This window comes from Lacerta agilis, chromosome 11, assembly GCF_009819535.1.
Source record: "Lacerta agilis isolate rLacAgi1 chromosome 11, rLacAgi1.pri, whole genome shotgun sequence".
NCBI classification, from domain to species: Eukaryota; Metazoa; Chordata; class Lepidosauria; order Squamata; family Lacertidae; genus Lacerta; species Lacerta agilis.
In genome coordinates this window covers 42523621-42541183 of record NC_046322.1, presented here as the reverse complement: position 1 = coordinate 42541183, position 17563 = coordinate 42523621, and the positions used below count along the sequence as shown (strand labels likewise).

The following is a 17563-nucleotide window of genomic DNA, read 5'->3' as shown; positions in this document are numbered from 1 at the left end:
AAGAATGGAGTTAACGGCATTGGCTGAGAAAGTATTGCATGATTTGCGTTGATGTAAGACAGAATTTAGGTGTGATATGTTAGTGGGGTGAGTGTTGTATATTTTTCTTGGGCTGAAGATGGAAGGGATCCCTGACTCTTACAATATTTCCAAAATCTGCTGCTATGTTTTTTTGGGGGGGGGGAGCAATTGTACTGTTTTATATTGAACTGCATTTCTGTTTTGTACTCTATTGGAGTTTCTATGGTTTGTTTTATAAATATAATTGTCAGGCTGCTGCCAAAGTCTCCCACGGCTGGTTGCCCAGGAACATACAAAGACAAGGAATGTTCTTACCGTCTGCTTTTTATTCAGTATTTACAGAGAGGGGCTGTAGAACCCAGCCTCTTAGATAATGGCATTGTCCCGAGTGAATCTCCACCCCCCCCCACCATCTCTCCCACTTCCTCATTTGTCATCCTCATCACCTTCTCTACGGGTGCTGCTAAGTGCCCTCTGTCTTTGAGCTCTTTGCTCTCCTACTTTCAAGGCTCACCAGGTTCTGTGAGGGGGGTCTGAAACGCTTTCTAAAGACACTGTGTCCATCAGCTGTTGCACCCTGGTGCTTCCTCTTCTTCCTCCTCTCCCAATATTTCCCCCTCATCTGACTCTGAGCTGTGACCTCCCTCAAACCCCTGTTGTAAATCTAAAATGTCTTCCTCTTCTCTGGAAGGGTCAGGCTGGGGAGGAGGTCTCCACCATTCCTCCTCTGCCCAGTCCCTGACAATAATACAAACATCCTGTATGATATTTCTTATTTTGAAAACTGCTTAGAGCCTGTCTTAGTTTAAGCAGTATATAAGGCAGTATACAACTCACCTGTCCCATCAGCACAAGGTTTTATGCTTGCACAATGAGACTTTGCTCCTCCGTGTGCTCCACAACCCCCCTAAATCTACTCCAGAGGGTTGTGAGAATGCCCAGAACAGATCTGGGGAAGGTATGGAGAGATGAGATGGGAAGAACATATTGTGGTGCAAACAGAAATCCTTACACTGATGGAACATTCACTTAGTGCTATGTCGGATTCCAGCCATATGAAATAAATAAATAAATGTACAGGAAATCTTTTGTAAGCTGTGAGCATTTTTACATGAATATCCCCATGGCCCAGAAGCATTATGGATTAGAAAAATCCCAACAGAAGCATGGCTCAAGTTATCACTATTGTGTTTCTATGGAATTATAGCTAACTGGTTGCTGTTGGGTCTGACTCCAATACATGATGTCTACTTCTGCCACCAATAATCTTGCTCACCTTTTCAGGCTTTTTAGCAGACAATCCCACCATTAAACCAGAAGGATACTACAGCTTCTCACATGACTGTATATCTTCAGAAAGTATGTGTTTGAAAATGTCCCCATATCAGAATTCCCCTCATTGTGGAAATTTTTATTAGAATAAATGTGTACAGAGTAGAGAGCAAGATCACACTCACTGTTTTTGCTCCTGCCACCTAGACAAATCTCCCTATATTCAATTGAAAAATTCATCAGTATAACAAATAACCATGGGCTAGCCATCAGTTCTCACATGGTGCTCTTGTAGTGGATGGAGGGATGTGAGAGAACATCCTTTGCATATCAGGTGGAATACAATGTCTGTTACCTCTGTCAATTTGTTACCTATGTCTAAAGAGGGTTTTAAAAATAATAATGATGATGATAATAATGGAGAATTCAATCATGTGAACCCCCACCTGCAATCAGAAGTGGTAGAGTTGTGCTTTCCATCTTAGTAAGACCCGGGACTTAAGTTTTAAAAGTTGCATGGAAATAAATGGATCAAGTTCATACAACATACATTAAAATTTAATCTTGAAAATTACTCAAGGAAAAGAGTTATTTAACTGTTCAGTAAAGAAAATTAAAATTTTAATATTGTTAAGCTTGGTAGAGAATATGATTCATGAGAATGAAGCCATTTATATTTTATTAGTAAAAGAACTCCATCATTTTTCTTAATAGTCCAGATACAATGTGCAAGTTCCCTCTATTAGTGTGAATATGGTGCCTTACATAGGTGGGGTCAATAATTAAGTGGAGGGTTCTCTCAACCGTGCTCTGCTGAAGGTAGGTCTCCACCAGGACAGAAGGCGCAGATTGTTGTCAAGCTACCACAGGCGGGAATACCACTGGTGATAGCCTGACCAGGGCCGAGGGATGTCAGAGTATTCCAAAGAAAATGGAAAAGGAGTTTTGCAGTTTGCATGTCACCTACGGTCAGGAATGGAAATCAGCAAAGCAAACATTATCGGGTATATGTTCACATCATACTGTTGTTTTTTTTATGTCTGCGGATGATGTATCATTAATGAGCTTTATTTGTGCTATTTTGAAATCAAAGTTAGTTATGTAAATAGTTACACAACTTATTTAACTTCCATTAAATAGCAGAGAGCAAGACGAATAATGGAGTTCTTGGCAGAAACCAAATTGCAGCGGATTGGAAACAACACGACCATCTTGCATTCCCAATAGGGCACCAAAACAAATTGTTTCAGGGCTGGAGCAGGGCTGGGAATGGATGGACTGGATCCAAACCAAATTGTTTCTGTCAGGAGCCCAAATTAGGGTGCAGCTCATGCAGCAAAAAGGGAAATTGACTAACCCCAGTCACCCATTGATAAATTGGGAATGTTAATGAACTACTTTGTAAGGTAGCATTACTGTTATTACATTCTGTGGTGACTAAAGGGTCACAGAAATAAATAACGTGGAAATAACTTACAAACTAAAGGCCAAAAAGCCACACACCAGAAGTCCTATCAAAATACTCCATGCCTACTTATTCTAGATAAGATCCCCTGAGATTTCCATTCAAACATCAGTTATTTTAAGATGATAGTACTCATATCAAGATGTCTTAAACTAGATATAAGGAATCTTTATGAGAGAGAGAGATATTCATAAATATGTATCTCAGTCATTCAGATACATTCACCTGGCGATTCTGGGCCTTTCCTAAACAGTACTGTGCTTATCTCTAATGACTTGCAAATCACAACATGATACAACTTGGATATATAAAATAAGAGTGAGACATAGGGCCACAATATTTTTAAAGAGTTAAAAATCACTAAAGATGGACCACAGATATGCATTAATCAAAAAATGAAACATTGTGCTAGGACTCACCTTTAGGAATCCTGATCAATGCAAAAGCATCAGTTTGAATGTCCATATTGTTACCATAGACATATCATATAACATCTCCTAGGCAAGCTTATCTAATCTAAATGCTTCTTTATTCTGAACATGTCTTCCATATTCTAAAACACCCTTGGCACATGACTTCCTGCCCAGTGCCAACTCTCCAGAGCTATTTTTCTAATTGGGATAAAATGCATGAACCGCAAGAAGATTGGCTTGTGGGGAGGAAAGAGGTTTCACTATAATTACATTTTGTACACATTGTTCTCACGGCAGGTTCTGGGTGGGGAAAAGGACAGGTGAAAATGAAGTTTAGGCTAATGTTCACACTTGGATCCTTGTTACCTGGTTCAAAGTTCTCATTTCCTTTAAACTACAAGACATGTCATGACTTTTCATACTGCTCAGTCATGAGGTTTTATAGTTGAGGATAACAAGAAACCTTTTCACGTTCCTTTCTATATACCGGTAGCTGTCTCATATCTACCAAGTTCTCCTTCAATGAAATGCCTGTCTAACAAGTTTCCTGACTTAAATTGCTTGATGTTTCTCATCTACATTTTACGTGAGTAAAAACTCAATATATCCCTCATTTTCTATGGAATTATGTAAAGGATTTCAAATGTAGGAATATATTTTTGAATAAATCAATCTTACATGAACTGAAGATGAAATGTAGCAAATTACATTAGATTTTGGTTTTCTACATTGTAAGTACAGAGCACCCAAAAACAAGAGCACCACAGACAGAACAAATGAAGATATAATTTACAATTTGCACATTAAATGTGCTATAGAGATGATAACAACATGCTATTTGATGCAGCTGAATTATTTCTGGAAATGTAAAACAAAGGTTTTTAGACAGTGTTAGGCTATGCATCTATGCCGGTCCTGATATCAAATTTTTGCTCCCTTTAAAGAACGTTGTAGGAAGTTTTTATTTTTTCATATCAGGATGATCAGAATGCATTATCTGTTAGTAGGTGCTGAACCTGTGATTCCGAATTAAAAGTGAATGAAGTTGCTGTGAACTCTTTGACATCCTAAAGCCCTGCTCAAATTTCTCTTCTGCTTGTAACAGGACACTATCAGTATTCTCCATTTCCTGTCCTGAACTGTAGTATAATATTAATGTGTAGCATTCAACACTATCAGTCCGCTTCAGATTCCTCCCTTTCAACATGTCCAATGCAGCTCAAGAGGGGGACAAAAATGTCCTTAGAAGTTGGTTGTTCTTTTTCATGTGGGTCTGGGACTACCAATCACTGGAGGATGCTGAAGTATTGGCTATGCTATGCTTCATCACTGCACTGTGAACTCAAGCAGTTACCTCTGCTGCCTCTGTCCCTTGAATACAGTTTACAGAACACATTCTGGTCTCTGTGCAACCAATCTACTGTCCATAAGCATGCACTTGCATGACTGACTAGCTGGCCACAGATGGTGCAGTCAGCCATTTCTGCAATTACCTATCCATTCTGATTGTAGGAATCACCATTGGTTATATCCATTGTCAGTGAGTTCCCATGATGTGGTGTTGTCTATATAAATGGGTACCTGCACATGCTGAGGTTCCACTGCAAACCAGTTGTTAAAAACGGAGTGGATTAATTTAATGGAGAGATGCTGTTAATATACACTCATAGGCTTTCCACACACAGAAATGTCTGGCATTCTCCTCATTGAATGCTTGCCCCTAAAGACCAGATGTTGTAGAAACTGAACTGATAAACCCCTATCACTTGTTTTCTTTTCAGGTCATTTATCCCTCTAGTGAAAAGACATATTTTTTAAATACTTTCAATACAATATCTTTCTATAATGCAATTCTCACCTTGGAGAAGACAGGTTCTCATTTTTCTATTACGATATAGAACCATTTTGCATAGGAAACCATATGAGTGTATCTTAATAGGATTGTCATTAAGAAATATTCGCCATCATAGATGCCAATATTTTAAAGAGTTATCATAAGCCTATATGCTGAATAGGACAGTTTTGGTTCCAGGGTGGAAGAGAAATGGGTACAAAGGGTAGTGGGCCAGCAAAAAGCAAAGCAACTGGATTCTGAATTTTCGTTTTGTTTTTTAAGAATTCACTGCCTAGTTAACTTATAGTAGAATAGTATACATGTATATTCAGAAGTGAGTGACCTTATGCTTAATGGAGCTTATTCCAACCTAAATTAAAGTGGGTACAGGAGTGCAGTAATCAGGCCAAATTAAGACTGGTTGAAGCTATACTTGGAGCTATACTAACTTGAAAGAAGAACCCCAAAACATGGCCCATTATAGTACAAAGATGCATCTCTCTGATTAAAGGAAGCCAAATTTGACATCTACAACATAAAGTCCCCCTTTGCAGCTGAGAATTAGCAATTGATCAAAGGCAATAAGTGAGCAAAACAATGATGAGTACATTAAGTTCAAAATGTGAAACTGCAAATAGTCAGAGTATTTTTGTTGCTTATCAGCCCTGGCAAATTGATTTGTGGCTGCCTTTTGCTGTTAAATATCAGGAGTAGAATCTAACTTATCAAGCATTGTGGGAGGGGGATGCCTGCTTTCCTAGTTTTGCACGTGTTTTCATACCTAACACTTCATCAACTCATTTTGTCTGTCAATGTTACGTTACATTTATACAGTTACAGATGTTCACTTATATAAAAATGTATTATCAAGTTCCACAAATGTTTCGTTTGCAAGGCGTAAGGTTAGTATTAGGGGAGAGCAGGGTTCCTGCATCTTTAACAGCCTTGTGACAGGCAGAAAATAAACAGGGTAAGGCATTTCTAGAATGGAAATACAGCTTGGGGAAAAGCTTTACCTGGGGGAATTTTGTCTATCATCATATTACTTGTGTGTGGTCCCTGTTTACTTCTGAGCCCTGTCTGCCACCTGCAAGACATGGCACAAATGTGCATATCACAAAGAGTATGCAAATTTTATGCAACTTGGTGTCTTCTTCTGCGAGTGCAGAAGACGGCCCAAGCAATATACTGGGCCTATAAAATTCTGGTGGGACCCCTGTTTGGCTGTAAAAGAAATAATCAACACTCTCAAGAGTTACGTATGTGTGTGAAAATCCGGGAGCCTTTTAGCTAGATGAGCTTTTGAAAGTTAGAGATACTTGCTAAATAGACCAAACTGGGCTTTACTCATGTTGGTTCCATGCACACGTTTCCAGAGGAAACCCATGCATTACAATCTTAATAATTTCTTCATTTTAATATTTAAGAACACACTGCATGTAACAGGTAATCCAATTATAATTCAATACAAGCCCAGGGCTTCATGAAGTTGGAGTAAACAATGTAGTTGGATGAAACTCCTCAAGTTTCAACATTTGAAGCCTTCTGTAAGGTGAGCAAGAAGAGAAAGCAGGTATTATTCTACGTTAACCCACTGATTTAAGGACAAAGGGCAAATAGCATCATACAGATGCCCCTTTCTGCTGATCTGTTCCTCAGCCGCACCAACAATGTATAGTATGCCAAGAGTGTTCAGAACCATTTAAGCAGCTTACAGCTCAGCTCAATTATAGGTACAGCCAACCTGCCTTGTGTGCTTTGAGATGACACTACAGATTTTTCTCCATTGCTGTTGAGAACTAAACTGTTTATCTTAAACTAGGAAATAATACTAATTCTCAGAGATATCAGAATATGGCACTGAGGTGACAGAAGACGCACGGAGAACAGATTATGTTTGCAGCCTGTGCTGTCACTGAATGGATTTGCTGGTTAAAAAAAAAAAATAGCTTCGAGCCACACACAAAAACTGTACTCACAACTGCCACTTTCTGCAGAACAAAACTCAGGACTACTTTTCCCACTTGTTCATATAGATCCACATTTTTGAAATCCTGTTCTAAATGGCATGCTGTCTTCTGATCCATCCAGCACAGCAATATTTTTTTTCTGTCTCTATTGTGGCTGATGCATGCTGATCATTACACAGTTTCTGCATTTGTTCCTGCACTGGGTGCCATCCCATGGCTCTTGTCTTCTTTCTCCTGCTTCCCAGCTTAAGAAAATCTCTTCTGTCACACAGTGACAGACTCTAGAGGTATACTTGCTTTGAATGCAACCTTTATTATATTAGATGTCTGAGGAAATAAGAAACAGTGTTTACTTTCCAACATGTAATCTTTGCTAAGGCTGTTAGGGAAACTAGCATGCTTGTATACAGGGAAGTGTAGTGGTTAGGTAAGCTACTGATATAAAAATAAAAATATTGTGACACCTCAAACACGAAGAGCAATATCCAACTGCTGCCCTTGCACAAGGGCAAAGACTTTTGATCCATCAGCTCATGGAAGAGGAAGGCAATATTTTGCCATCTACCCCTGCCCAGAAGTCCCCACCAACACACTGCAAATCTGTGGGAGTGGGAATTGGCAAAACATCAAAGACTGGGTGCCTGCTGCTGGCACACCAGTGTTAGGGGGCACTAATTGGATATCCCCCTAACCCTAACAAATTTATTATGGCATAATAAAATGTGTGCCCAAAGGGATAATAAAGTCTTTAAGGTGCCACAGAACTGTTTGTTGTTTTGCTGAAACAAACTAACCCAGCTACCCTTCAGGAGACAGATAGTAGTTAGAGATAATTGAATATTACCGGGGCAGTGACCCCAAAAGAGGCATTTTCTGCCACTGCCTGTGAACCTTAGAATGCCCTTCCCTCTTCCATACATCCACCAGTTGCTTCAAACATCTTGTAATGATATATCTTCTTGCCCAGGCTTTTCCTGGTCCTTAATATAGGATTCCCCTTATTCCAAGTTTGAGATCTAACATCATGCAATGTAGAATATTTTCATATACTGTCACGTTTATGTGAGTTATACATGAGCAGGTCACAAGAAGTAAATTTCACCAATGCACCAGAACTTGTTGCACCGGTGACAGTGTTGCCTTCCAGGGATAATGCCAATTTTCACCCCTCAAAAAGCAATAAATAGCCCAAGGCATGTAAAAGGTTTCTTTTCTCAAAAAAAAATGCCTGCCTCATTCTGCCAATTTTATATATTCCAGCAAGCTGCTGAAAGGTGGGATTTAATATTCAAGCTTTGGTGAAAGATGCCATTTGTAATTTAAATATGCCAAATTATACTGACAGCAAAGTTGTGTTTTATATGTTTCAGTTCAAGATCTTTGGCAGCCCATTTGACCAAATATGAAGTCCCATTTGGCAGTATTTGTTACACTACAAATCCAAACAAGTGTCTGCCCAATATTTTTTTTTAAATCTGCAAGGAAGGAAATTCTATAACCCCACTAAGCAGCTTATTTCACTGCTTAACTGCTCTTACATGATTTTTTAAAAAAAATTCCCAAAATATAACTTCGTGTAAATTAAGCCTACTCCTTCCTGTCCTCTTCTCAAGTGATGCAATGAACAATTGTATTTTTTCTGCTCATATATTTCACAATATTTGAAGTTTGCCAACATAACTGCTAATCTTTTAGCACACCAGATTTGATGACATGCAAAATACCATTCAGCTGAATAATCTGTTTATTTTTAAAAAGAGGCACATTATACAAAGACAGAAGGACTATGAAGTCTTACCCCCCAAAATGGTTGTTAAATAAGTTCTATGGGAGCCAGAAGCACAATATCAAGACTAAAAATAAAACCTCAGTCTGTTCCGCATTCACAATTCTATAATATATACAGAAGCTAGGTGTAGCTTTGTCTGCTTTTGTGCTGACCAATGATGACAAACTCCCGAACTTTACTTTTATAGAATGGTAAAATTCAAATGAGGCCTTTCTTCTAGCAATCCTATTGTACGTATAAGGTTTTACAAATGTGACATGAATATAAATCTTCAAAACATCTGCTGCTAACAATGACTTGAAAACAAACTAATAATGAACTGTTTATTGTCTGTTTTAACACAGCTATTGTTTCTGAGTGAACAAGCTATTCTATAAAAGGACATTTATGTTTCTTAATAAATCTGCCAATACATTAGCAATTTTCCAATGCTGAGAAGTTCAATTTGCAGAGTTGAAAAGTTATCTAGTTTATTCTCTAATTTTGATACAAACAGGAGAAGAATATGACTTGTATTCTAAATCACCATTCTGTGATCAGTTGATCTTTCCATGTATTTATTTTATTTATAATAATACTTCTGATCCACCAAATCATTTTTAAAAGATGGTGGTGAACAATAGGAGCATTAAACCATTATAAAATACAGAAAGGTTTTGCTTGCTTAAAGACCTCTTCAATGAGCTGAACTCTTTCCATGAACAGAAGAGCAAAAACTCCAAGCGTTTGTATTTGCTCAGTTAAACAAATCCTAACACTGGTTAGAGAGAAGTGGGATACAAAAAGGTTGTGGAGCCACCACCACAACTGAACCTATGCTCCTCACACCAGCCAGGACAGAAGGGAAGGGAGTAAAATCCATGTGCTTTTTGCTGCACAAGCTTTTAGGCCAGACCAAGAGATACAAATCATGCCCCTTTGTGGGTGTTAGCCAGTAGATTCTTGGCTGGCCAAACAAACAAACAAAGAACACTCCATTTTGTTCCCTTCCACCATACTCTGCAACTGCAGTGGGGCCTCCGTAGAAGCAAAACCCTCTACCCAATCCACTGGTGGAGGCATCCTGATAAGGGTTTAGGATTTCTGCCTTAGATATAGTAGGAGGGAGACTGGAATATTATTCCAGGAATAATGGGACAGCAAGAGAAACCACTTGAGAGAGCAAGGAACCCTGGGACTGCTGACGGTAGCAAACCTGGTGGAGCAAATGTTACAGGCAATGAAGTGTCAGGGTATGAAAGCAGAAAGATAAAGTGAGTGGCTAAGGCAAGGGAAACCTTGGAAGGAAGGATGAGTAGCCTGTGCTGTGTCTTCCACAGGGATTATTATTTTCATATTAACACCACTTATCTCTCTTACTGTGAACTAAACCATACCCTTTAGCTCAGCATTACACTTTTGAGAAATTGCAACCCATTTCTTCGTTGCAAAACACCATTAAGAGCTGACAATTTGAAGAGAACAAGCAACGGCAAGGGAGCTTAACCCTTCCATCATTTCTCCCCCCACCCGGAAGCTCTCAAAAACTGCTGGAAACTCCAACAAAATGCGACATCAAGGAAAGTTGCAGGCAGGGAGGGAGTCAGCACCTTTCTCCCTATTGTATCCACACCCTAAATATTCTACAATTAAAACTAAAAACCATAAAAGAATAAAGCAGTCTATATCATCTGATGACAACACCTTGTGCAGAAACTATCTGCTATTTAAAAGTGTGTCCATGGGAACATGCACAGCAAGGAATCAAGAAGCACAAGTCTCTCTTCACAGCGAGTTTTACTGCATGTAATTTTGCACAGGGAAAATTTGAAATTACATATCTACAGCAGTCAATGGCACTGAAATCAATCCATTCTAGATCTGTTTCAATGTTATTTGCAATTGTAACCACCAATATGCAAGGTTTTTGGTTCTTCATCTAACACGGTGTGTCTCAAATTCCTAGCAGGATGGATACAACAAATGGCAGTGCAATAAGTGGAATGGGGTGTGTGGGTAGGCAATTGATTCAGAGGACAACATCAAAGGAAGATAACAGGAGGGCTGAGCAAATCCTGATTTTTTTTAAAAAAAAACACACACAAAAACCCTTTTCATTCACAGAGTCAGAACCTTAGGGAGGGAAACTAAAACCTGGTTTCTGATGTGCCATTAGCAGAATTATAGTTGTAATAACCTAAATGTGACATTTTCATTGAAGCTGATGGAGCACTGCAGATATAAGTAAAAGGGATGCAAATGTTTGAATATACCTTGATCCTTTAAAGGTAATTGTTTTATATGTGAATTAGGCTTGCCTTGGGAATAACGGTCACCATCAAACCCCACAAGAACAAAGGCTCCTAGTGTAAATTCAGAGACAGTAATATTAAAGAGAATAGAGTACACGTATCACACACTGCGTAATTTCTTATCTGTGGGACAGAGAAGAAACCTAAGATTTATGGGCAGAAATGCTTATGAGGCAATAGCATCTAATGCTAGATTTTCCTCTCTGTTGTGGCTGCTCTCCTTTATTTAAGTGCTCTTTCACTGCCAACCTTTTTGGAGCCATGGGCACATTTCCAAACCAGACGAACTGTTGGCAGCACCAACACCAACCACACACTGCAGCCTATTATATTGGCTGCAATTGAATGCTACTTCCAAGCCTCATTTTGTGTGGGGGGGGGGTTTGGGTGGACACCAGCGAAAGCCTCTGCCCATGCAACTATGTGTGTGGTGTTAGTGGCGTAGCAAGGTCAGGTGAAAAAACTTTGTCACGCCCCATTGAAATTGAAATTGAAATCTGTCAAAGAGAGCCGTGCAGGCGATCCAATGCAGATACCGCCTTCCTGTGTCCCTCCCTCCACCCCCATCAAAGAAAGCCACGCAGGCGATACTGTTGCTGGTCCTTATCCCGCCTTGCCTCATCAAAGACACGGCTCCTTCTCACCTCCCTCCTCTCCTCTCCACCCCTACACCAGCGCGGGACCTCTCTCTTTCTCCCCCCTCAAACCAGCTGGGCTGCGGAGCTCTCCTAGACGCCACTTCTCCTCCCCCCACCCCCAAACCAGCGTGCCTTGGCCCTTACATTAAAGGTGAAAGGCAACCACAGCCTCTCCTGCCTCTGTGCCCTTCTCGGGAGCCCAAGTCAGCCACAGAACGACACTGCCTTGCAGTGATCAATGCAAAAACATCGATGTGAATATCCAGGTTGGTACTTCCATATAAGTTTTCATAGGTGTGTACTTGCTTGGATGTAGCTTGGTGGTGTTTGCCTCAAGGTTGGCCCGATGCCCAAAAATAAAATATAATATTTCACTCTTGATAATACAGAGAACTAGGTCATGGGTAGGCAAACTAAGGCCCAGGGGTTGGATCCGGCCCAATCGCCTTCTAAATCTGGACTGCAGACGGTCCAGGAATCAGCGTGTTTTTAGATGAGTAGAATGTGTGCTTTTCTTTAAAAAGCATCTCTGGGTTATTTGTGGGGTATAGGAATTTGTTCACCCACCCCAAAAATATATATAGTCCGCCCCCCCACAAGGGCTGAGGGACAGTGGACCAGCCCCATGCTGAAAACGTTTGCTTACCCCTGACCTAGGTCTTCAGTCTGAGTGTTAGGCTTAAGCTTTATTTTGTATTTCCACAGTATACCAAACTCTGGGTACACAGGCCATTCACTGAAGCATGAGGACAGCTATTTAAGAGCTCTGTGACATCATTATTTGTTGTAAGAACTATTTTTAAGTACAGCCCGGTGTTTATGAGGTTCTACAAAAGAAAATGGAGGTACAAAGAGCATGGGGCTGGATTACTTAACATGCTCATTTTGGAAGACACCTTTAAAAGCTCGTGAAAACATGAGAAATAGGAAAAAAATTACTGTATATGTTATCTTCTGTGTAATGAATTTTATCCAATGTAAAATATATTACAGGAAAAGATTCAGGAGTATGCAGTTATAATCAGGCAATCCACAACACACACACACACAAGTTGTTTTATACAAAACAACATAAGGGTCTATGCATCTGACAAGAAGAAGAAGAAGAAGAAGAAGAAGAAGAAGAAGAAGAAGAAGAATTTGGATTTGATATCCTGCTTTTCACTACCCGAAGGAGTCTCAAAGCGGCTAACATTCTCCTTTCCCTTCCTCCCCCACAACAAACACTCTGTGAGGTGAGTGGGGCTGAGAGACTTCAGAGAAGTGTGACTAGCCCAAGGTCACCCAGCAGCTGCATGTGGAGGAGTGGAGACGCGAACCCAGTTCCCCAGATTACGAGTCTACCGCTCTTAACCACTACACCACACTGGCTCTCATTATACAGTCACTTCTAATTAATGTGCATATTAATTAATGTGCAAATGAATATTACAGTGCAATCCTGCCACTCAGGAGTAAGTCCTGTTGAATTCAATGGGGTTCATTCCCAGGTTAACTGGGTTAGAATTGCAATTCTCTGCAAACTTCCTTGGGAGTCAATCCGAGCGAAACAAATAGCACTTAACTACCGAGTGAATGAGAAATAGTCAATCCAAACTTAAGTTTCCTAATTCTTGAAAAGGTTGATATCAATCAGTAACTAACAGCCCACCACCATCTAGTATGTATTTTTCTGTACACTTCAGCTGTCCCATCCGAAGAATGATACAGATCTAAAACACCAACTACTTGTTATTTTCAAAATTCTGTCAGACCATCAAGAACTAAATGTTATATAGTTAACACCTTAATATGCTATTCTTTTCTTTAAACTTTGCAATAATCTCCAAGTAATATTTTTGCTCCAAAAGATATGCTTCCCACTCTTAACCCATCCCCATTCAACCACATACCAATGCCAGCATATATGCTTTGCTTTAAAAAAAAAAAAAGGTAAAGCGCCCCTTTAAAGTCGCAGACGACTCTGGGGTTACGGCGCTCATTTCGCTCTATAGGCCGAGGGAGCCGGCGTTTGTCCACAGACAAGTTTTTCCGGGTCATGTGGCCAACATGGCTAAGCCGCTTCTGGCACAACAGAACACCAAAACCAGAGCAGTGCACGGAAACGCCGTTTACCTTCCCACTGGAGCAGTACCTATTTATCTACTTGCACTGGCATGCTTTCAAACTGCTAGGTTGTGGCAGGAGCTGGGACCAAGCAACGGGAGCTCACCCCCGTCGCAGGGATTCAAACCGTCAACCTTCTGATCAGCAAGCCCAAGAGGCTCAGTGGTTTAGACCACAGCGCCACCCATGTCCCTATGCTTTGCTTACTATCATGCTAATCAGAGACAGCAAAAAAACAGAAAACGTAGTTTGACAACTTGAAAAGGTACCACCATTAACAATGAACTGTACTGGGCTACATGCACCATTGGATTGACTTACTGTAAGGCAATCCACAGATCTTTTATTGATCTTCCAACCACACTGAAGCTGTTGTACTAAATAAATTGGTATGACTGACTTTCAAATCTCTCATACAACATTTACTGAAAAATACTGCATTTCTTTAAATTCAAGAACCCTTCCCCCCTTTTTTACAAGAACATAAGCTCATATTTTAGTGCTTGATGAGCATTAATTACGTGGCTATAACAACATAGTGCTAAATAAGGTATCACCTGCACTGCATGTTCATAATCATATGGCTCACTTATGCTGAAAACTGTGGAGATATGAGTCCTATACAGAAAATCAATCAAATCTGCTACTCTTCATAAAGGTAAAGGTACTCCTGACCGTTAGGTCCAGTCGCGGACAACTATGAGGTTGTGCGCTCATCTCACTCTATAGGCCAAGGCAGCCACCGTTTGTCCGCAGACAGCTTCCGGGTCATGTGGCCAGCATGACTAAGCCGCTTCTAGCGAACCAGAGCAGCGCACGGAAATGCCGTTTACTTTCCTGCCAGAGCGCTACATATTTATCTACTTGCACTTTGACATGCTTTCAAACTGCTAGGTGGGCAGGAGCTGGGATCGAATAACGGGAGCTCACCCCGTCACAGGGATTCAAACTGCTGACCTTCAGATCAGCAAGCCCTAGGCTCTGTGGTTTAGACCACAGGGCCACCCATGTCCCGCTACTCTTCATACTTCATGCATATTTCAAAGAGTGACTTTATTCACATGCATGTGCATCCACACACACACATATATATATTTGCAAATGAAACAAGAATTCAAAGACTCTGAACAAACACTGTAGTACTTTCAGATACAACTAATTAGTCACCCCTTTTTTCTTGAGCTTCCCCTTATTGTGGAAAGGTAGGATGAAGCCTTCCAAGTAATGTGTTATTACTTGCCATATTCTATAAAGGGGAAATGATATTCTTCACAAAAGCTCCCCTACAAAAAATGAAATCCTTAATTTACACTCAAAAAGGCATTGGTTTTGTGTTAGGATTTTCTTTCCAGTCAGCATGTGTTTTACAACCATTATTGTAGGAAAAAGCATACCTCCCTCTATTGGTCTGAAGCACGATCTTCATATTATGCAATGTGTGCCTCAGTAAACATCTGTAAAAACTTTATATTTAAAGTAATTCTAAAATGATATGAGTATTGTAATTGTACTCCGTTCTAAAGCAAAATGACTTTGCACAAGTATCACTTTTTGATAGAAATGCTATTTAGAAGGCAGATCTCTGTTAAATGCCAAAATTCTATGCACACTTATTGGAGCAGAAACATTAATTTGTTTTGTTAATGGATTTAGAATGAAGATTAGGCTTAGCACAGATGTCAGTTTCCAAGGGTTGCAAAATCTTTGGAACTGAACTGGCCAAATACAATACTATGAAGATTTCCAAATGAGTGGTCATCACCTTTGAATACCCTCCACAAGACTGCAGGGTTTGATACCTTCTCTCTTACAAGCTGTTCAAGTCCTTTTTCTTTTGTGTTTCACCAGATTATGCAAACAGTGAATGTAGCATATTTTAAATAAAGAAGCCATTCATCTCTATTCAAAAATGACTTTTAACTAAATTTCAATATTCATCTGACACTGGATTTCCAGAAATACTTTGAATCACAGTGCATATTCCCTTTCCTATATGTTCACGTACACATTTACTTTTGTGGAGAAAGATGTTAAATTGCATAAACAAGTATTAGCAAAACTTCTGATGCCAAGAGCTGTCCACAGTGCTGAAGGTGAATGCCTGCACTGTGTAAAGAGCTGGTGATTTTTCTTTCTTTCTATAGAAATTGAGCTTTAAAAATATATAGTGAAACTCTTCCCTACGCCCTCAAAAGAAAATAGTGAAGTCAGGCTGCCTACTGATGTAGATTTATATGCTATCTAAAAGCTTTTATACCAGAACTAAAAATAGCCACTGCCAAAGCTTAGAAAAACAACACTATACAAGTGTTTGAACTTTCTATCACTAAGATATCTGGGGAGTGTGATAATGGAAAGCCCAAGGAAATTAATTTCACTGGAAGGTTTCCTATGTTACTTTTTGGAACTAAAATGAACCCCCTTATTTCATTCCTTAGCAAGAGAGAGGGAGAGAGAACACATTTGTTAAGCTAATATTCCTGGTTATGATGCAATGCCATTTCCTTCAGAACTAAAATATTTATTGCAACATAATTAGAGAAAAATGTTCCTGTCTGTTGTTTCCCCTAACTTATATTATGTTGATTACACTTCTTTTCAGAATACATTTAAATAGTCACAGGTAACTTAGACAAATTATAACGCAGAACTACATCATCCACAGAAGTGAATGAACTCAAATCACTGCATACATGATTTCCCCACAACTATCCACCCGAAAATAGCTAGTTGCTGCTGATTTTGTGGGCACTAACTATTGCTGTCCTAATTTTCTATCATCTGGTCACGAGAGAACAGGTGGATATTTCACAAAGTGAGACTAAAGGATGTGAAGGATGTAATGAGGTCATTGTGGTCAGAAAGAAAGAAAAACCCAGACTTCATTTGAAGATTTGCAATGTACCAATAATTTCACAAGAATGCCCTGCTGTCTACAATAACCAGATTTAAAGGAGTACCACTGTACCACTATCACTATTTAATTAGACTTTTAAGAGGCAACAACAATAATGGCAACTACTGGTAAAACAAAATGCCATCAGTTACTGACAACCACTTTTAAAAGGTAGTGAGTTTAGAAGTAATCACATAACTGTAATAAAAGGTTAATTTTTATTGCATTTACCAGCACTTTCATAAATATATCACGGGGGGGGGGGGAATTCACCAGCATAAAGTATTTGTAAGGATATAACTCGCCAAACTCTTACTTGGGTTCAAATGCTCAATAATAAATTATTTGAACACTGATGATCAGAACTTCATCATTCAACTAGTGTAGGCAATGCTGATTGTATAACATATACCACTCAATCCTTTGAATGTTTACTCAGAAGTAAGTTCCATTGTGTTCAATGAGATTTGCTCTAGGGAAGCAGGAAAAAAACTTGCACAGCCCTATATTGATTTCAATTGATTTATTTGCATATACTTACTTGCAAATAAAGATTGATCTTTTTACAAAAGTGCTACAAATCAAACATCTGTTTAAAGAAATGTAAACTATATTCCTGTTATCCATTTTAAATGCTTAGTACAATTATATTCATCTTTTTTATGACAAGCAGTAAGCTTCTTCAAGCTTCACATGACTCCTGAGGGGATATTTTATTTGCATTACTGCAAATGATGTACTATTATTGTGATTTGAAACATATTAGCTCAGATTTACTGGGGAAGATGTGCATGAAAAAAATACTGGTAAATAAGTTATGGGTTCCAAGAGGGGGAAGGGAAAAAAAAGAGAGATTTCTTTTTTTTTT

At 39.3% G+C, this 17563-nt stretch overlaps 1 protein-coding gene across 2 annotated transcripts in view; it reads right to left on the bottom strand.

Annotated features, from left to right (window-relative positions):
- KCNN2 (potassium calcium-activated channel subfamily N member 2) overlaps positions 1-17563 on the bottom strand; it is an 87055-nt gene that overhangs the window by 63351 nt on the left and 6141 nt on the right. The window lies entirely within an intron of this gene.